Source organism: Lissotriton helveticus, chromosome 3_1 (assembly GCF_964261635.1).
Source record: "Lissotriton helveticus chromosome 3_1, aLisHel1.1, whole genome shotgun sequence".
In the NCBI taxonomy this organism is placed as follows: domain Eukaryota; kingdom Metazoa; phylum Chordata; class Amphibia; order Caudata; family Salamandridae; genus Lissotriton; species Lissotriton helveticus.
This window is the reverse complement of record NC_136061.1, coordinates 1,696,967,418-1,696,990,790: the sequence shown is the minus strand read 5'-3', so window position 1 is coordinate 1,696,990,790 and position 23,373 is coordinate 1,696,967,418.

Here is a 23,373-nt window from a genome sequence, read left to right as displayed (position 1 = left end):
GCTGTGGCATTGATGCATGGACTACTTGGTCCCTGGAATTTACTGGCGGCAGCACAGTCTTTCTTGGAACACAGCTTTCTTGAAAACCCACCGAGCTGTCCTCTGATGGTGATAGAGGATCCGGTGCTGGGAGAGCACGTATGTTCTTTTCCGCTTTTAAATTGGATGGCTGAACTGTTTTCGGATGAAGACGGTGACTTCCTGTTGGAGGCTGTTGCAGCTTATTTTGCATACACAGTTATGTCATAGACCTTTTTCATGTTTCATATGCTGAGTACTAGCATTTCATTGACAATTCATTGACTTAATTGTCAAGTTTTTATTATTTACCTTGCCTATTGGCTTAAGACTCGATAAAGTACTTGGCTGTTTTATTTTTCTTTAGCATTGAATTTTCCTAGTTTTTAATGCTTTACCTTGCGGACCGTCCACATATAAACTTGCAATCTGCTCTCATGAGATGGCACTTCTATTATCTTATTCAGTTCGTTTCCGGATCATGAGGAGGTGTCATCTAGGTCCTGGATATCTTTACACCGTGTTAAGTTAGCATGGGCTCATTACCGGTTTAAACGCCATTTTTCCTTTTTTGCAACTTCTGCACACGACATTTAGTTGTTGCTTTAGCTTTCCACCTAGTAGTTCATCGTGGTTTACATGAGAATAATATGTTATTGGTCTACTATCTGCTTTACTTGTTAAACTATATCTGTACAGCGAGTGCTAAAGTTTCAAGAACAACACGATACAGAATTGTTATGAGGTCTGATCTCCACGACTTCATACTCATAACATAAGTGCAACTTCTGCCAATTCTGGGCATGAGGCGGGTTTTATATTGCTTTGCCGAACACACATACACAACAGTTGATGCGGTTCACATGAAGAGAGAGCTGGTGTATGCTGATGTGATTCCTTCAAATCTAAGACACTAAAGTATGGGCACGCCCTAAACCAACACAAAGAGACCTTCTTAGCAAATAATATAATATGTGTATTAGGGAGGGTGAGATATAAGCAGCCGCGGGCCGTGGAGGGAGTTACGGTGAGGCAGGGAGGCGGGGAGGGGGAGAAGCAGGGTGGAGCCCTCTCTACCTTGCCCCTCCCCCTCCCCGCCTCCCTGCCCCACCGTAACTCCCTCCACGGCCCGCGGCTGCTTATAAGTGTTGCTAACTCTTATTCATTTACAGCATGTTAACATACTGTCACCATTCGCTTTTTATGTACTAGTAACTATGCTGGTAATTTTGCTACTGATAATATGTGTACTTGTATTCTCCACCCTGCTTCTCCCCCTCCCCGCCTCCCTGCCTCACCGTAACTCCCTCCACGGCCCGCGGCTGCTTATAAGTGTTGCTAACTCTTATTCATTTACAGCATGTTAACATACTATCACCATTCACTTTTTATGTACTAGTAACTATGCTGGTAATTTTGCTACTGATAATATGTGTACTTTTATTATCTAAGGTACTACGCCTGAGAAGACGGCATTAGTAAATAAACATTTCAAATACACATGTGTTCTTCTTAACTCCATGTTCTGGTTTCTAAGAAATATATAACGACCGACTGTTCATGAGTTCCACGTATCCTGAGGTACTATAAGTTCATATTCTGGATTGTCTAAACATTGAGAGTTTGTTATATCCAATGTGACACTGTACCTAGCTTGCTAAGGAGTTTTTGATTACTAACGTGAGTTTTGGGACACCCTAATTCGCCGAGGTTCCAATCCTCTGTCCACAGTTCTGTGTGAGAACAGAAACCCTGCGACAGGGGCACCCCCGACCCTTGCTGGAGCTTCATCACACTTGCGATACAACTCCAGCAATGCGCCACCTTTACGGCACAGATACATCACGCATCTGTGCTGTTTTTGCCCCATGATGCGCCGCATTGTAAATGCAGCACACCATAGGTGACGGAACAGCGGCACAGAATGACTAACACATCCCTGGTGATGCGCCAGTCATCATAAATGTATCCCTATGCTTCTTATCTTGTTAGAGATGAACCGCCATATGTATCATCAAAGTTTTTTGCATTTCCTAAATAGCGAACTTTAAGGAATAAATAGCGATTCTTTACCATTCCTAGTTTGCGATGAGCTATTTGCTAATTAGCCGAATGTAGCCCAATGAAGCCCAATGTAGCCCAAAGATGGCCGCCAGACACACAAAAAAACAAATGTAGCCCAAATATCAGCCAGATGTAGCCCAACTATAGCCCAGTGACAGAATGACCAATCAGCTTCGCAAACCTCCGTTACGCGAAGCGGAGCGCTGTTACAGATATATATCATTTTTTGGACGTTAATTTCTCAAAATCCACTGGAGCACATATATTGAGACCTAGCAAAGGCACATCGGGCTACCAGTCCCTAATATTTTGCCAAGTTTCGTGCAAATCCATTCAGCCGTTCAATTATTATTATTATTATTTTTTTTTGCCCCGCGGGGCCCTTTTAAAACCTCCACATCAAACCTAGGGGGTCAGCGAGGATCTACTATGCCCCCTTATAGTTATTTCCCCCTTTGTTTTGACCTCCTCTTGTCTCTCGATCCTACCGAGAGACAAGATGGCGGCCGCTACGGACTGTTTGGAATGTTGACAGACGCCGGAGAACCAATCAGCTTCGCTTCACAAAGCTCCGTTGCGCGAAAAGTCCGCGAACCAGAGCGCTAACCGGTCCGCTGTTACAGATATATATCTTTTTTTAAACGTTAATTTCTCAAAATCCACTGGAGCACATATATTGAGACTTACAAAAGGCACATCGGGCTACCAGTCCCTACAATTTTGCCAAGTTTCGTGCAAATCCATTCAGCCGTTCGGGCTAAAAGTGAGGCCAACCGCCCTATGGAAAACTCAATGTTAAAAACACGTTTTGGGACCCCCCTTTTTTCTCGGCCCCCACTGGACGAACCCCCCCCCAAATTTTCAAGGGCTGCTCAGAAACAAAATGTGCCATTTTCCTGAAAATTTCAGCCGATTCCGTCCACAAACGCCAAAGTTATTAGACATAGAATTTTCAAAAAACCCATAGAGAAAAAATCCTAACTATATATACCTACTGGCGACCGCCAGTAGGTAATATATATATATATATATATATATATATATATATATTCCCTTTAATATCTCAAAAACTACTGAATGGATTTTCACCATTTGAACAAAACTGCGCTTTCTAGACTAAGACCTTTCTCCCTGCCAAATCTGGCGTAATTCCGTTCAGTAGTTATTTTTTAATAAATGCCCGGGACCTACTCACCCGGGGTCTCATTGCACAAAGTTTCCTATGGGAAAATGATTTTTTGACTCTTATTTTTTGAACTTCTCAAAAATGACTGAATTGATTTACAGCATTTTTTTTTAAAAAAGGCCGCTTTCTGAACCAAGCTCTACCTTTCTGCCAAATTTGGGGTAATTCCATTTATCAGTTCGGGCTGTAGCTTATCGCAAAATGTCCCATTAACTTGGGAAAAACGCGTTTTGGGACCACCCTTTTTTCTCAGCACCCGCTTGACGAATCACCCCCAACTTTCGAGATAGAAGCTAACCTATAAAGTGCAACTTTCTGGAGAATTTCAGAAAGATTCGTCAAACGACGCTAAAGTTATTAGCAAATTAGAAAATGCTTTTCCTTTGGAAACTAGGTTGTAACTATAATTATCTACTGGTGACCGCCAGTAGGTAATATATATATACAAACATACTAAAACAAGCACACAAAAATATATGAATTTGTGTATAAGATTTATATACACATATATATTATACAACTATTTTTAAAAAGAATTATCTTTTATATGCTAATTTCCTATTTTTTTCAAATATGCCAATATAACAAATAGACATATATATATACATATATATACATATACACACACACACACATATATGTGTCTGCACATATATACACATATATACATATATTTGCATATACAGATAATAAATGTAAAAAAAATAAACTGCAAATAAATCATTAATCTGTGTAATATATAATTTTTTTTAATATTGCTCTGATATATTTTACTTGTATATGCAGGCAACATATTAATGTATAGTGGGGTTGACTTCTTAGTCTCAGAAAAATTATTTCCTGAAATATTTCTCGTCAGTGGAACATTGCAAGTCTACATGAACATACAAAAGAGGACGTGAGATTGGTTCGATTGAGAAATTGCGCAACAATATGAGCCTATTAATGCACGTATATTTGTTCTTGATTGACTTGAGAATGCTATTTTGTTCAGAGCTCTTTAAATTTTCAAATGAAAACTTAATAATGATCAGGAAATGAAACAATCACTATATATTTAGAAAAATGTGTTTCTTTTGCTTGATCAAGAAGAAAGCATAACAATAGAAGTCAATACGTATATTAGCAGCAATAATGTTTATTATTATATTTCTAATGTAAAAGAAGAGAATTGCCACAGATGGAAATCGCAATAATATGAGGAGTAGATGTAACAGCAGAGGAAACACCATTTATACTTTTATTCGTAGAATTCAAGACAAAAGGCCAACATGTATTTTCCGATTTCCAGTAAAGGTCTTGTCAATTTTCAACTAAATAAGGATCCCCTGAAGGACATATTTTAGTAGAATGCAGTGAATGGTCTTGAAAATCTTTCAAATGACACCCTAAAGTGTCCTAGAAACCTGCCTGCTGCAGAAGCGGAATCATTAAAACCTTGCAAAATGATGAACAGGTAGTGATTAAAGTGTCAGATGAAGTGCTCTTGTCAGAGATGGTACACTGGACAAACTACAAATGAAGCAAGGGTTAGATTTCAAGAACATAAAAATGCGATTAGAAATGGGAAAAAACCAGCAAGTCTTTGCCGGATATTTCTTTGAAACCCACGGGAAAAAGTAAGCTTTCCATGATTTGTGGGCCTGGAATTCATACTGATGCCAACATGTAGTGCTAAATATTCCTTGTTTTTAAATATAGATAACCGACATATGTAAAAATGCATGCAGATTATGCAACACGGATGTAAGGGATGCTGTAATGATTCTGATAATTATCCAGGACTGAGGATTTAGGAGACAGGCAGTGACTTGGAAAAGCCATAAACCGAAAATACGCATCTTTGAACTGCCAGAAAACAGGTGCTAAGAAGTCATAATATATGTATTCTGAGCTATATGTACCTGTAAGCCTTAGCTTAATATTTTAAATCATGCTTCCATATTTATGCGGAAAAGTACATTCTCCATCACTACTTTATGCAGTTTTCTTAAACTTAAAGAATATACATTTGTATTTCCTCATACAAAGTTGCTTAAATACAATCTATATGAACATATATGTTTCATGCAAAATCGCTCATTTTCTCTTTCCTTCTTCTTTCCATTTTTTATATATATAAATAAAAAAGGTATTTCTTTTACATATGTTTCTTTCTTATAATTGCAGTACTTTTATTGTATAAATATCGTCACAAAGGTAACGTCTTTTGATACTGCTATTTGACTCTTTTAATAAAAAGCTATTTTAACAAAAAAGAAAAATAAACGCATAAACCATGCTAGTGATCATAGTGAGGAGCAAGTCTTCCCCATGTGTGTGATGCAAGGATTCACATGAACATTATAATTGAGGCAGGAAAAGTGGATACACCCAGGAGAGTAAAGAGATCAGCAAAAGACCAAAATGTTATAACTATTGGAGACAAGACAAAAGAACACAGGGGTATATGTAAAAGATTTGGCTATAACTATCGCTAACACAAGTTAGTGCTAGTTTTTTTAGCGACGAGTACTGCGGTTAACTACCGCCGTGTTAGTGGCGTATTTCCAACATGCCGCTAAGTGGCAATGGTTTATCTTAACGTGTGAACTTTACAGTGTGAAGAACAGCAGCACAGCAATAAAAATCCTGACACTAAAGGTAAAAAGTGGCGTAAGGCCAATTAGCAGCCAGAAACTGCACGCTAATTAGCGTGACGCCACTAGTTTCATGGTAGGGCCGCAAAACCACTATAAAACGCCCGCTGTGTAGCCCAAACACACACAAAAAAATAAAGAAAAGTGAAGAACCATGGAGGATGCTAAACCCAGCACCCAACCAAATAACAATCCCCCAAACACCCAGGAGGACCAGGCAGAGACCAAGGGGAAGGGCAAGGAGAAAAGGAAGAGGAAGACCCAGTTCAGTCAGCAGGAAAACCAGGTCCTGATTGCGAAGGTGACATAAAAACAACAACAGCTTTTTGTCAGCTCCACAGTGTCATTGGGAACAAAAAATGCAATATGGCAGTCCATCGCAGCCAAGGTGAATGTTGTCGGAGAGGTGAGGAGGACAGTGGATGACTGCAAGAAGCGCTGGCATGATGCCAAGCGCAAGACTAAGGCGAAACTTGCAGCCAATCTCAAGGGAGCCCAGCGCCACAAGAGGAGCTGGATGCATTGGAGGAACAGGTGTCGGTTGTCATCAGCGAGGAGACGGGGGTTGGAGTTCCGGGATGGGAAACTGCTGAACAGGACCAGACACATCAGCAACAGGGTGAGTACCAACCATTGACTGGGAGAAGGGGTGGCTGGTCCCAACGGAACTCATGCCTAATTAAATATCTCTCAGTGCAAACCCACAATGACTGCGGCTCATGTCCCAGATACCGTACTCCCTGGTGGCATTGACACATATCACCCTACTCAACCAAATACATTGCAAGACATATATTGGTAAGCTCAAAGAACTGGAAATGGAGTCCAAGATTAACATCAGACCACAAAATAAGTGCAACATGAAATATTAAAGGGGCACATTGACTGGAGATGTGGCAGTGTGTTAAAATGGCCCCCTTGCATCAACACCACACATATGCATGTGCCCGTGTGTCTGAGTTGTGTGCAAGAATGTGCATTTGCATCAAGGGGGACCTTATTACACATACACAATCTTGCACACAACTCAGATACATGGGCCCTATGGCGCATGTGTGCTGCTATTGGTGGTGCATGCCTACCTATGCACATGATCAGTCACATTCACAGTGCATCCTCATCTAGGCATCAGAGAGATGCAGCCTTGTGCAGATGAACTGTATATGTGTGGTGTTGAGGGAAGGTGGCCATTAAGACATCCTGCCACATCTGCAGTCAATGTGCCCCCTTGCTTGTTCATGAGATGCAGTCCTATGTACACCAAGTGAGAAAGCATCTGGTGAGTCTGTATACCATAAACACATGCATTGTCACAACAAAATTATCATGTAGCCGTCTGTCTAAAAAGTGCATGTCCCACAATGTACATCTTCAGCAGACTTGAGTCCAAATGTGATGTCATACTATGAGCGGGGTGATATGCCTACAACACTACAGTGCATGGACTATGCATATCAGGAATGTGTCATCCAAATATGTACTACATGGCTTGTCTGTCTGCCATACTCACAGAACTACAATGCCCTGTAAGGAAGGATCCTAAGTACTACAACAAGCAAGAATAGCAAAGTAGCACCAAATACTGACAAGAGGCTAAATGGCACCATCACCCCTTAGGTCAAAATCCACTCCTCCAATCACAAGTGTACTAATGTGCCCCTATTTTTAAGGCATTGACTTCCGCACAATCAGGAAGTTGATAGTGAAGGGGATCCAGGACTATGCAAATAACAAGACATAGCCTACTAGATTAAATAAGGTATGAAATACAGATTCTACCAATAATGTCACAGCAGGGTGAAACTGTTAAAACCGTATAGAGTGAGAATATACCTCTAGCTATACAAAATAAAGAAGTAGTAATAGCTATGAGCTATATAAATCATAATAAATATGGGCTAAACTATAATAGCAAAAAATGTGTAGGCAGAAAATGAAATTGGGTCTGTAATTAATATATGTAAGCTAAAAGAACGGTTTTTCACTTCTAGATTGTAATAAAGAAATTTTAATTTCCTGATGAAGGTGGAAACGAATGCACACCGAAACGCCGCGTCAACTGTTTTTTTAAATTGCTGTAAGGATTTTTATATTAAGTGTATTAAAGTGCTTTTTTAATTGTGAATTAGATTGTAACCACTAGGGAGGTCCCAGGTTCAAGATTCAAATTCTCTTTTGAATAAAAAGTTTTTAAATACAACTTTGGAAGTGATTGTAATATGTACAGTAACCCAAAATTTGATGTTTTAGTCTACTTGCCTGTCTTCTGCCCAAATGCTTAGTGAGTCCGCTGTAAAAACCAAACGGGTGACTCTTGTACTTTTGGTACAGTAACCACTGAATGTATAATAAGAATTGACAGGGAAAAGGTTTTTTTAGAGGCCATACAGAAAACAGCATTCCACATCAGTCCTGGTGTGAGTTGACCATTACACCATGATGTGCATGTAAACATGCCTGTTTGTTAAGTCTACAGTTTCAGTGAACATATATGCAGTCATGTCTTTCATCATCCACACGAAAACCCCGGCATTCAATAATCTGAACCAGGACACATGTATCCTCCATGTGACCATCTGCGTGGCAAATACACATCAGCCTGCCATTTACATCTGATGGGAGGGGTGGGGGGTGAAAGAGGCTGAGCACCACCAATACGCCTTTGGAAATCCACATCCATCAAATCTAGGCCCACGTACACACCACACGTGGGGCCAACATTGAGGGTAATAGGTGCTGTCACTGTCTGTTCAGCCTGCAACCACAATAGAAACTCACTCTGCACCACACTCACATCCCGGTAGCCTAAGCTACCGGGATGTAAATGTGTACTGCATTGTGCAGCACACATAGAAACAGCAATTATCACATAATTGCCAATCTGCCTAAAGGGGTTCCTCCTCACACATTTTAGCACCAAATCCATGCACATGTGCACTACCCAGCAAAGCTGACTGTCTGTGAGCCACACTGACAAGGCAAATGGCACTGCATGATGAATTGAATGACTGCACCCTAAACATGTTAACATGGTGCAGGCATGGTCACTAAAGTGGCAGTGTGTGGAGTTCATCTTTAAAGGAGCAGGTCACACTCTCACACTTCCTCGTGTACATGCAACCCCTGATGTAAAGAAGACATCTGCTGCCAAACATGCACAAATGTCCCAACTCTGTCCAAGACCCATATTTACTCAAGCTTGCAACATCTCATCATTATAAATGCACATAACTGAAAGGCTCACTGGCTGAAAGGGATAAGGGGCAGTAAAACCAATGCTGCAGAGGTGACTCTCCCACCATGCAGTGCACAGACACATAAATCTGAGCTAATCCATATTGACTAAAATGTGATACAAACTGCATCACTTTCACTACTGAATGGAGGACACAACTGGTGCCGCGTATGTATAGAAATTGGCCATTCACATTTGGCATCACTGTAAACTGTGAGATGATAATGTACAACTACAACGTCACATCTGTAATGTTGCACAAATAATCACTATCATGCATCTAATAGGCATCTCCTCCTAAACAGTCAGCATGGACCTTGTCATGCAGTCTGCTTGTAAACTCATCCAATGCATGATCATACTTGAAACACACATTTAACAGCATCTCCCCTTTACATTATAGAGGGAGAAACATCACCTCCTATACAGCAGCCTGCCCCACTCATCACTGATGGAGATGAGGAATTTACACCATCAACCATAACCCCCTCCAAAAGCTGCAAGACTCATTTAGCACCCCATCCCCAGAAGCAGGGCCTTCCAGCTGCGTTGTGGAAACTCCACCCCCTGCACAAAACACACACCAGCAAGCACCTACCACCACAGCTGTCTCCCAGGACCTAGAGGACCCACGTCTGGCATTTCAACGCCATGCAGTAGAGGTCTAGCAGGAGACGGCTGATCAGGTGCAGGTGGGGCTTGAAGCCTAACAGCCAAACTTGATGCCATATGTGGGTGTCTGAGTGCCATTCGGGACCACCTACAGAACATCACAGACACCCATAGTCCACTCCATGCTCTCCTACATTCCATGTCTAACATCTCTGGAGTCATGACTCACAGACGAGAACAACTGTCCAGTCAGAGTGGCTCCAGCGATGCCATCCATGATTTGGTCCACATGCGAATGATAATAGAGCATGTGGAGCGGATGCAAGCAGAACAAATGGCTGCCACACCTGCACAAGGTTTGGCACAGATGAATGCTGCTGCTGCTGCTTCTACATCCACATCTCCGCCCCCTGATGTGTCAGTGCCTCACAGTGCTGCAGCCAATCTACCACCACGCACATGTGAGGCACGACACATGACACATCAGAGGATGAAGATGGGAAGGATTCTGCATTATTGCGAAGAAGAATACAGTAGCATCCATCTGTGCCAAATAGACTGTTTTGCCTTGGATCAGTGCTTAGCATCATGCCCGGAACATCAGCTTCCACTGTCTCCAGATCAACCATGATTTGTGTGATTCCCAATGACACTGCAATCAGCCTGCTGACAGAACTCAACCTCTTCCTCTGGACATGTCACCCCCGAAGTACACTGCCAGGCCCTCCACTGGGCATCTCTGGAATGTGGGGCTTGTTAGAGAAAAGTACTGGCCCAGTCTCCGACAGAGACAATGTGCATTAAAGAAAATAAATATTTCAGTTACCAGGTGTGTGTTTTCTATGACCATTCAAGTATAGACGTCTGTACAAATGTTGGTCCAGTGAATACATCAAAATATACACCAAGGAACATATGAGAAATCGCCTTGTTTAACTGTGTCCCACATAGGCAGTGAAATGACCAGGTATGTGTGAACTAGCTGTATCGTCATTGCTCAAATACAACATACTAGCAAGATTTCAAATTAGCCCTACGTACATGATAGAAATAGGCATGTTTGCAAATATGTCCAAGTCAGTCGCATGCCACAAGTAGTATCTCCCTTTACCATTGCTACAAAGTCTCACTTTGCAGATCTACTCACACTCTACAGGGAGACAAAGCTTGTTGTGCTGGGGCTCATTGCATGCCACATTCCAAGATGGAGCACACCATATTGACATAGATGAAGAACCATTAGGGCATATGCCTACCAGCCGCTATAGGAACCACAATGTCTGCTTTGTGAAGTTGTGTTGTCATAGGGACTTATCCCAAAGTGCAAGTACTCAGTGAGCCCCTTCCTGTGGGATTAGCAATGCCTTATTATCAATAAGGAACCCTCTCATGCTGTGACCACTGTGAGCGGATAGGGCAATGTGTCAAGGGCAGTATAGTGCGCTGCAATTAGCATATAGTTAGATGCTGTACCACCATTTCAAGGGTGGCATCACTATGAGCCAATGGCAAACATAGCAGCTGAGAGAAGTGGCTATGACACTGCCACTACAGGGTGATATGCTACATTCCACCTCCTGTGTGCAGCAGAACTGTGGGCCCGATTCATAAAAGTAATCTGAGATAAAATCCTAACAAAAGGCATTTAGGAGTAGTAAAGTTAGGATTCCTGACTTTACTACTCCTAAAAGCCTTCTGTGAATACTGAATACTGAAAGTCATCAAGTTAGGATTTTGTCTCAGATTACTTTTGTGAATCTGGCCCAAATGACAACATTCTGCATGGGCAGGAGGGTGAGCCTCCTTGCACAGGATCATCAAACGATGCTGTCACAATTGCACTACACAGCAAGTGTGCCAATGTCTGTGCATGGTAGATGGGCTCTGCGCTAGACTCAGGTGATATGCAGGGGTGGACAGAATCTGTGGTACCCGACGCATACATCCATCTTCATAATGGAGCAGAGTTGCAATGTCAATATCTGCTAAAGCCCATGTCCCTACGTTGTGTTGTAAATGGCCAACAATGTGCTGACTAACTCCTTGAGTCACACTTAAGATGTCAAACTTCACAAAAGTGTGTCCCTAGACTAGGCCGTAACAACTACTTGCCACCATGTTACCCATGCAAGTTTTCTGTGCTCGTAACTAAAGTATCCTGACTCTATCCGTCCAGATAAGTAACGTCATTACCACATGTACACATTCAAATGATTGTCGTGTGATTTAACACTCCACCTTGGGGAGAGGAGTTGGCCTTGAATCTGGGGAACTGGGTTCAAGTCTCAGCAATGACGCTGAACATCCTGTTATTCTGGACAAATCACATAATCTCCCCGTGCCTAACAAAAATGAATGTGTTCTCTAACTGTGGGAGTAGAACTCTGCTCCGCCCGCGGAGATCTGCCTACTCCACAGAGTAGGCAAATCTCCTCAAACTCCACAGCGGAGCAGAGTTGGCCAGCCCCCACCTCCCATCCACCTGTTAACAATTGATTAAAAGTTTTAAAGAACGAGTTAAGAGTAAATAAAAATGCCTTACCTTAGCTGAGGTGTCCCCAGGCTGTCTTCTTCCTCTTTATCAGGTTCTTGGTGAAACCTGCGCGGGCGCCCGCGCATGCGCAGGTTTTACCAAGAATGCGATGAAGAGGAAGAGGGCAGCCCAGGGACGCCGCAGCTAAGATAATGCATTTTTATTTATTTTTAACTAAGTTTTTAAAAACTTCTATTCAATTGTTAAAGGGCGGGTGGGAAGCGGGTGGCGTATAAGCATGGGCGGATTTTGCGAATTGGCAATCGGCGAAATTGCGTATTTATGGATTCGCAATCCGCAAAATCCGCGAACTCTCGCGAATTTGGGGATTTTTTTTGTGTTCGCAAGGATTTCTGCCAGTTCGCGAGGATTTTGTACCAGTTCGCAAACGCGAACTTACTTTTCGGGTAGCAACGGTCGCGAACATGTTGTTTCTACATCTGGTTCATCACAGCACCCTCTGTTTCACCACTGCCACCCTCTGTTTCACCACTGCCACCCTCTGGCTCACCCATGCCACCCTCTGGCTCACCCATGCCACCCTCTAGTTCATCACTGTAGATTATGGGTGGAAAAGCACACCTGCCCTGCCTCAACTGACATAAATGAATTAGGGGCTGATTAATGTGTTACTGAATTTGAACTTCCTGGCTGGAACCTGCTTCCTTATCTGTAATTGCTTTCTCTGAGCCTGCTGTGAGGGTCAGAGCCGGGTCATAGAATAGTTGCAAGTAGGCAACTGAACTCTGAAGGGGCCCCTCAGGAAGCACTACAGGGAATGGTTACTAATGATAAGATTGAACTTTTGCACCTGCTGAGTGCTTTCAGTTTAGCAAAAATCCAAATATCCAGCAGCATCCACAAAAAGTAATCCTTCCAGGCACTACAGGGAATGGTTACTAATGATAAGATTGAACTTTTGCACCTGCTGAGTGCTTCCAGGTCAAGATCCAAATCAAAGTGACCAGCACATGAAGAAAGCACTGAGAGGAGCCTGCTGGACAGGAACAGGAAGTTGGAGACTGTGGGGCACTTCCTTCCTCCCACCCCCCCCCCAAAATGGACTCCTTGCAAAAAAAAGTGAAGGCAAATGTCAACCTGAGGAGTTATTCTGATAAAAATCATAATTTTCAAGGTTTATGCTGCCTGCTGGTGGATTTCTTGTGCGAAATTGCAAATTTTGCAATCTCGCAATTGCGAGATTGTCGCTGCCCGCCGGATCTACGTTTTCGCAAGTGTTTACTCCCGTGAAATTGTATAGTATTCTAGTTGGCAAGTGCGACCAAGCAAAAAAATCAGTTTCGCACGGATTTACGAATTTTCGGTAAGTTCGCGAGAGTTCGCGGATTGCGAATTTACCGAAAATCCGCAAAATCCGCGAGCGGAACGGATTTTACGCCCATGCTTAGTGGCGTAGCAGAGTTTGTTCTGACCTCTGTGGTGCTCCGCATATCCCCACTACGCCCTCTACACCCAGGGTTAGTGTCCTCATGTAACGCAACTGGTGCTCATGTGAAGCGATCTGATATCCGATGCCTCGGGTCAAGTTCCCGGTATATAAAACTACGTAAAAAAAAATCACCCCGGACATGAGTGGAACCAGAATTGTAAAGTAGTAACCATTTATTATGAAAGTAGAAAATAAACTTCAAAGACATCTAAGCTATACATAAACTAATTACATAGTTAACCTACAAATATATATTTTTGGGGATTTTATTTTTTAAATAACAACAAAGACATCAACCCCCCACCCAAAGGAAAAGGAAACTTATCCCCAAATACTATAGAAGAATAAATATCTAAAACTAGCTGAAAATCTAACCTTAACTATATATACACTACAACTACTCTACCTAACACTTAAAATACTTACCTAAAACTAACTATGAACTATAAATAACATTGGGGGAAGGGAGAGGAGGGGGATGGGACTCAAAATGTCCGCTCAATATGGGAGACCCAGGGCTGCCTTTATGTCCTGCAGGTGCCTGGTGTGTTCCACCATTTCCCGATGTATTTCTGCCAGGAATACATTGTTGTCCATGACTGTGCGCTGATCCCGCACAGTGAGAGGCACCACCTGATCTGCTGGTGCAGGTGGCATTATACCTTGTGTGTGTGTTGTTGAAGGGGGATGTGTTGCTGCCTGTCCATGCCGAGAGCCATGCCTGTCACGAGAGGGGCCATGGATGGCCTCTGTGATACTCTGTCTACGGTGGGTCATTGCCTCGGGCATCAACATCCAACTAATAGCTGTCCGGTCCTCTTGGTACCATTGTGCCATGTTGCGATATCCCTTTGAGACCTTTGTGATATGAAGGTACCAGTCCTTCCTCACCTGGAAGGCATGGTACTCCTCTGGTGACATGTTGTCTGTCAAATACGAGCGATGACAAGATGTGAGTCCTGATGACTATGTCAATGTTCTCCATTCAACTCAAAAACACAAGGGCAGTGAAACATGGGAGCCTTCACTGTAAGGTAACATTTTGTTGCAGGGATTATGCACATATAAAGAACTATGCGCAGGCAACCAAGAACTTGGTGTATAGTGGTATACCAACTACCCACCTTAGTGCCCAAAATTCCAATCCGACTAGCTATAGTGCCTCATTCGTTCTCTGTGCTATTGAAAAGCTACCAATGATTAGACAACCCAGAACATGTCACTCCGACTCTCTCAGGAAGCGTGGGAGCAAGAACACTCTTTCGCTCACTCACTCATACTTGTCCACAACATGAGTAATCAGAGGCACTGTATAGTTTAAAATGTTGATTTTAACAAACATGCTCTAAAATGCAGTACATGTGCTATTACTAATTGCAGAATGGACAAACACAATATAGTGAGCACCGTTACAATTCTATAGAATATGAACAAGGATGTCATTTTATAAAGCTGGTGGAAAATGGCCTACTGTGCCTTGCCACACTCCCTGTGCTAGGAACTAGTTTATTATATAAATAGAAGACCTCTGGGCTTTGTTAGGGGGACCCCATACCTCCAAGTCTAGATGCAAAGGTTTACATCTCCGGACAAGCACAGCTCTTCTCTCTGGAAAGGTTTTTCTCCAAGTGCCTCGAACATACATGCATGCAATATTAAAAGCACTTGATTTTCTGCAGTGCAGCTGTGCTTCGTGTTATATCTAGGTGCGGGGGACTGACCAGAGCAGACTAACAAGGGACATTGTTTTTCGACCTTGCACATCATGTACAAACGAAAACCACAGAGAACAGCAAGGAACGCGAAAGGCAGACAGTTCTTATGTGAACAGGCACAAGCAGAGTCTTAGTGAAAACAAAGTTGTGTAGTAACATGCGCAAAAGCAGCAACATGGAAGCCAAGCTTGTGCTAACTTAGCAACGACTACAGTCAATCCACCAACCTCACTACACCCTCCCCTGGTAAGTCCATTGGATGTAGATATAGAACGAACACAGACTATAAGAAGTGAGAGCAGAGTTCAAGAGCGTCTATAATTTGTTGAATTTTGAAAAAAGAAAAAGAAAATTGTAAATAGGGGCCAGGTAAAAAAGTAAAATCCAATAAAAAATCCGGCACAGAAGTGTACGGTGAACCAGTCATATTATTCCATCAGAGCGTATGCACTATAAACCGCAACAGCTTTCAAAAGGAAATCATTATCATCGGTAGCAAAAAGTGATGCCATCCAAATCAGCAAGCTGAGTAGGCATTCATGTTCCTCACACAATAGGGTGCATCCATGAGCATTGCAGGACAACCTGCATGATATTCGATGTAGCTGTGTTGTAAGAGATTTTGTGCAGCTGCACAGCCATCCCATTGTGCCAACACTCCAAGTGCAGCCGCACACGCCATTAGTGCAACTCAAGAACATTCTTGTTCATGGGCCACTAAGGGACCCATTAACAGGGCGTAATCTGGGTCGGAACATGATGTATTGGAGAGGCAGATATCCAACACCCATGTAAAGGATCATTGTAAACATCTGAAGAATGGTTGCACGCAAGTGTAGTACGCAAATTGGAAAGACAATCCATAAGCCACGCTGAGTGTCGCCAGTGGCATTGTGCCAAAGCATTCAAGCACACGGTTCCAGAGCATTTGCAGCCGGACTGGGTTGTGCAGGACCACAAGAGGAGCAGCCATTGCAAGTTAGGCAAATCAATAGCAGGATTCCAGCAGCTATGGCAAGTATTAAGGGTAAACCACCAAAGATGCTGGAAAAATAGAATTAATAAATGCTGGTATTACACCGAATGTAGTCTGAAAGGAGGTCATAAGCCAGAGCCAACAACCTTAAAAAATGGGCCAGGCTGTGTGTATCAGACGCATTGAAAATGCGATGAATCAATTCACGGAAATGCAGTGGGAGGTTACTATTGCGAAGGGCCTGAATCTCGGAATGGGTGCTAGCCACCTGCAGCACGAAGGTCTTGCGCGCAGAAGTAAGAGGGACTTCCTGTTGGAATAATAACGCTCTTATTCTGCTAAACTTATTGAAGTCTGCTTTCAACGTTGGTATGGAAGGCCAAATCGAGCTATCGAGTTTCCCATGCAATGGCAAAAAAAGCACATTTTTACAGCACACTACACTCTGTGAAACTGTCACAATGTACGGTATGCCAGCCAGCAAACCGCAACATTCTTGGTTATTTAAAAGACGATAGCTACCATTAGCAAGCTGCATGAAAGTAGGCTTTATAGTTGGAACTGCAATACCTTTTAAAACACATGTATGTGAAAGGCAAGGGCCACACCTAATGCAGAAAGGTGTCACATAAGCGTTCATAGTGACCCAGCGGGTAAGGCTTCAGGCAGAAGCTAAAGGTAAACAATGAGAATGGTAAAGTGATAACACCATGTATGAGCCAGACAGCAGAGTCAGTCTCAGCCGTGGAGAAGGGTAATGGGTCTATCTTTTCTATGTGTAGAAGAGTATATGTTGCATCTTTCATGGACATAAACTGCTATTTGTCTGTCAAATTAGACAGTAAAAACAAAGCAGATGTGTTTAAATAATCCCATGGTACTTTCCCCATTTTTAGAGTCTGTAAAGTCCATGCAAACTGCATCACAGAACGCAATCGATTTTGACCATGATATAACACGGACACATCATCTTGTGTAATATCCACAACAGATGAAACAGTATTATCTAATGTGTAGTTTCGGGACGACAGTGTGTTAATACTATTGTCAACAACAGCATGTACCTTTTCTAGATTTGCCTGATCTATTTCTCTTAAATATGACGTTGCTTCAATTTGTGAAAGCTTCCATATTTCATTGTAAGCTGCGTAAATAAATCAGGCGGGCCCTTGATAAGGTCGGCCAAATCAATGTTATTGGATAAGTACGATAAATGTTGTTTCACAGACGATAGTGTTGAGTGCTGCAACCACTGTTGCCATAATTTACCTATGGAGTAGGTCATAACCGAATGTGTGTTTACAAAACGGGGGTCAGGTCTATCCTGTATGTAACCAGGGACTGTATTATGGAAACGTAATTGGCAGGCATCAGAAGACATCAGCCAAACTAACCAGCCCACAAGATCCAAACTAGAGACATTAAGTGTGTTATTTTGAACTAAAGTTTGCAGGTCCTGAATGGAATAATTTGTAAGCAAGCTCCAGTTATGATAGGTAGCCAGAGCAGGAACTGCAGGGGTATTCATTTGTTTTGTTGTTGCCAAACAAAAACAAGTAGTTTGGTAAATTGTATTATTTAAAACTAGAATTTGATTTGGGATGAGGCACACGTGATGTAAAGCTTCAGTGCCTCGAACCTGCCAGGATTTAGAGGCTCAAACAGATTTTAAATCAATGCTGTCCTTCCAGTGTTCATAGCCACCTCTTGTCAATTTAGCAATAAACAAATTGGAATACAATACTATTGTGTGGGTCAACATTACCTTAGGAAGAGAAGAAGTATTTAATTTAAAGTAATATGATTCTGGATTGGACCTGTCAAAATCCGTAAAATATGTACATTTCTTTAACAGGGTTTTTGAGCTCCCTTCCAATGGAGCTGGGCAATGTTACCACTGTGTGGAATTAAAAACATTTCTAAATATATTAGCTTTATGCAGGTAATGGTGTCCATAATGCTGTTAACAATATGAATCGGCATAATTAGCAGTATTTAAATACAAATCTTCATGTTGAAAGGCAGCATAATATTTCAAATCTGAAAATAATTATTGTATTGCTTGCACATCCCAATCATCTGAACGTATATTCTGTTTCACCACATCTCCCATGGAAACACGAAGTACATTTGGTACATTGATTATCTCCTTTGGACCATGAATTTGGAAATCCACAGCATCCCAGATGATGCCATCAGCAACTGGTAAGGCGGTAATGTTAACAAGAGTCTGGTCTCGTTTCATGATGTGAGAATACGAGTGCAGAACCAAAGTCCCCTGAACCAACTGAACAGCAGAACGTTCTGGCAAGTAGTGACCATTGATCAGTAAGAACAAAACTGTCACAAACCCAATTGACATGAACAGAAAAACCAGGATGAGCACCAACCAGAGAAATGCCCAAGGAGGGACCAAATAAGTCTGTTTATGCCAGGAGACACAAAAACCAAACTTTGTAGGGCCAAATGACGTGGTGAAGGTTGAGTTGAAAGAAAAAATTGACTGATTGAGTGTCGTTGTTTGTAAACCAGGCAGCGACTTGCTTGTGGGATAAGCATATTCAGTTTCTACATTAATGGGGGAAGCTTACGGGACCAGTAGTGATTAGTAACAGAGTACATCTCAATGGCAGTTTAATTTGATGCTGTGTCAGATGCGCCAATCACAGGATTACTTGAAATTGCTGGGCATGACAAAGCAGGTGTTACACTATTCACAATCTGCCATATGTTGTAGCTTGACATTGTCCAGACATTGTATCTGTTGTCTTTGCGACCACGAAGCGGTTGTAAGATGACTATATGTGTACCCTTCACGCCAAGCAGTAGAACTGGTGCACGATTAGAGGTGCCAAATTCTTTTTGTTCTCCACCTTCTCTCTGACCAGCTATCCACCTTTCGGTAGCCAGCCGGCTACCAGAAATCTGCTATGCAGCATCAGTTGCCGAGGGCAAGTGGTCAGTTGCGAGACTTTCACTGGTCTCTTGTAAGTCCTGTAACATAGCAGAATGATTATCTCTGTCAAAGGGTGCACCAGTCGCCGCCATGTCTAGACCATCAAGGTCTGACACAAACATTTTTATGCCAAAGAGCATTTTGTATGGTGTCCCCTCACCCAGAGATCTTCTTGGGAGATTATTAAGTGCACGTTGTACGCTATACAAATATGCTAGCCAGTTCCTGCCAGTACCTAAGACTCTCAGACGTGAGCCCAATGCTCTCCACACCACTGGAGTCAAGCTATCCTGGCTGAAGACGGCTGATAGCCAGAAACCGGTCCTAGGATGCTTGATTTCGGTCCAGGAAAGACATGGCTTGGCAGTTCGGGCTGGACTGTTCCCATAAGGCACAGGGTCAAGGCTGATTTGCATCTGGCCATGTCTGACCTGGGGTGGTGTGGAGTGCAAAAGAACTATGGATTTAGGCCCAGATCTTTGTACTGGGGTGAATGTATGACATTGTTCTACATTCTGACCATCAACTGTTATTTTTGCAAGTACCTAAGACTCTAGCTGTCAAGGATTTCCTTAAGTTACGGTTCACAATTGAGTTGCCCTCAAGCCCGTGTGGAGACAAAAACTACACCAGCACCCCCAAAGATTTCATCACATTCTTGTACGCCTTACAGACTAACGCTGCACCTTGGTCAGAATGCAAGGTGCCAAAGGCAAAAATTCCCACAAAGATACGCAGATCCCTGATGACATTTCGAGCATCAGCACTGTGTTGTGGCCAAACCCAAATGAAAAGTGTGCACAAATCAACTGCTACTAAAATGTATTTATCAGCAGTATCTGAACAAAATCGACCACAGTGATCAAAATATATACAGCCAAAAGGCTTATTGGAAATGCATAGCTGTGTTTGTGGTAGACGTGTAACCGTAGATGGCTTAATCTGCTGATAAATATCGCAAGATAGTACATATTTACGAGTCTGTTCATATAATCCACGCCAAAGTTGCTGCAAGATAGAAACTGTCGCAGAAACGCCAGCATGGGCCGAAGCCAAGCCTTCATGTGCGTATGTTATCAAAGAAAGTCTGAGGTCCGCATTGGGAATCAGCAGATCTCCATCATTAATTCTTACATACGGAACCTTGTCAGGACTTAAATGATAAGAGTACTTTGAAGGGTACCCTTGCAGGTAATTACCACCCTTCTCAATAGCAGCAATAGCTGTCAAAATGTAATTATCTATCTTAGTCGTGGATCTTGTAAAAGCTGCAAATAAACACGTGGCTACTGCTGATTTGGCTGCTTCATAGCCAAACTGTTACGGACAGTGTGTGCTCCCACACTCTGATGGCCAAGAGTATGTATAACATGTGTGAGTGTCAGACGTTGTTTAGGATCTACCACTCAAATCCAAATCATTTTATGCTTAAATGCACTGCCTTTGGAATCACGATAGTCATTCTGAGACCAAAATAATAAGTTGTCATTGAAAGACTGAATTATAAACAATAACTGGCCTGACCAAAAATGTATACCTAGTACTACAAGTTCAACACTAGATGGGCTTCCAATACTGTTCAACTCCCTCATAAGCGTGTTCCCTACCACTGGTCAAAGTGTTGTGGTGTATCAGTTTACAATAAAAACATCAAATTACCATCATAGAACCATTCCCACCCAAAAATAACAAAGAAAAAGTGTGGAAAAGGAGAGAAAGCACCTCACGGTTGTAACACCAAGGGGGTTGCTGGCTGGTACTCACCCGCACACCCACTTATCATCATAGGTTACTTCCCTCCAAATGGAAAAAGAAAAGTATGTGTTCTATCGTGAAAATCTCTAACCCCATGAAGTAAAAGAAAAACATTGAAACCTGAGTGTAAATGAACTGTCAGTGCATAGTGTCATTGCAAGTGCCCTTTGGACCCCTGTGAGAATACAAATGTATAATTCTCAACATTAAAAACCAGTAAAGCTTACTGGCTCGATGTAACTTTATTGAGTGCTGTAAGCTTTCTCAATTAAAAATGCTTTTAATCAAACCATAATCAATTTCCTTAAGCCAACATGTTTTGTTGCAATAAAGTCATGCAACTTCTTCAGGGCGGTTGGGGTTCCAATTATAAACTTCATGCAAGATTCACATCAAACCTATGATGGTATGACAATAAAAAGAAAGAAGGAACGTGCCACATGTAAAAACCATCCAACTATTTAGAACACATGATGCAATCATAATTTACTGAAAAAGGTAAAGCAAAAGCTTCATTACCAGCTGGTTGCGGAGACTCCTCATACCTACAACCGTCTTTTAGTGACACATGCGTCAGCCGATCACGTGCCCACGGGGTGACTGCCCAAGGTCACGTCCCCTACAATTATGTCAAAAATAGCGTTACTTCATACGTCCGCTCTTCTCGTTTTTGCTAGAATTAGGTTCAGATAGCATTTTCCCAAGGGACCATATCAGGTCGATTTTTCAATACTCCCTCCACATCACAGCTTGGCAGAACATAATGTGGGCACCCACAGTCTTTAAAATCATTTTAAAGAATGTACACAGTAATAAGAATCACTCACAATGAGAGTAGTCATTTTAGGAGCAGCAAACTCAAGAGCAAGCACCAATGCATGCAGCTTGGCCAATTGTGCGGTACAGTGACCTAGAGCCTGCGTATGAACAACACTGGACTTGAACTCACCGTTCACCATGGTACCTGCCACAATAGCACAGGCCGCCGAATAAGCATGCTTAAACCCGGTAGCCGGTTGCGCTGAACCATCAGTGTAAATGAATCAATCATACTCCTCAAGGGGGCGTATAGACAGAGGAGTAGGATGAACAAATTCATACTGGAAGAACTCCTGAGTCTGAAGAGAGGAGTAAAAGATAAATATGATATCCGGAGACATCAAAGAAGTAGCTCATTGTATCCAATGAAGATGCAAAGCCGTAGAGATTGGTACACTCACCTTTGTCACTGCCTCATGTGCAGGGTATGGTGTTATCATCAAAATGCATTTCCCCTCTGCCAGTGCGCATTCCTTCAAGATCGCCATCTGAACAGCTGTTAAGACTTTTCAACAGTGGAAAACCGCAACTCGGCAGAAGTGTACAAATGTGATTTGTATGCACTAGGCACTGTGTCACCTTCATTAAACATTAAGTAAGTAAAACCCAATGCACCTGGCACAATACGTATTACCAGGTTTGTGTGGTTATCGCATGTTAACAAGTATCTTGTTTCAAGCAAATCAGATTGTGAAAATAGTAAAGTGTGCAAGGGTGTCTGTGTGCACTGGAGGCTTGTTTATGTGTAGCAAGGTTACACTGCCTGCACAGGAGCATTCCTGGCACAGCCCTACTTACCCTGCCATTTGTGTTGCATCAAGCAGCACACATGGAAACACGTTAGGTGGCTGATCACTGACTTGTACATGAGGCTCAGGCCCTCTCTCTACCACCAATTCACAATAGGTGATGGGGTGCTGGCGAGAGGGGGAAACATAGTTTACTCAATTTTTATAAATCTGCATGTCTTTGATCCACAATTCTTACTCTGCTGACAATTTTACAACACAGGGCTTTACAACGCAAACTGTTACAATACATTCCCCGAAATAACAGCCCCTTGGAGTCATAATGGTAATTGTGTTATGATGGGGAAGGCACTTTAACAAATAGCATTGTAGAGGCCTGCGTTGTAAAATTTATTATGCAGAAATAACTGCAGAGCAAAAGCATGCCGTGTAAATGCATGCAGAGTAATGACACTAATTTGGCAAGAGGGGCTGTGCTTTTACCCCTGAGTCTACCAGGGGAAAGACCCCAAGGAGACAGCTTGGCAACACCATTGCAGTGGCAAAACATGCCAATGAGATACATAGGGCCATCTTTGCTAGGTGTTTCGGGAACGTGCCATTGATATCCTTGGCTTAAAGTGAGGCCCTGCTACTTCTGTGAAGCTGGTATGTGGCATACCTACA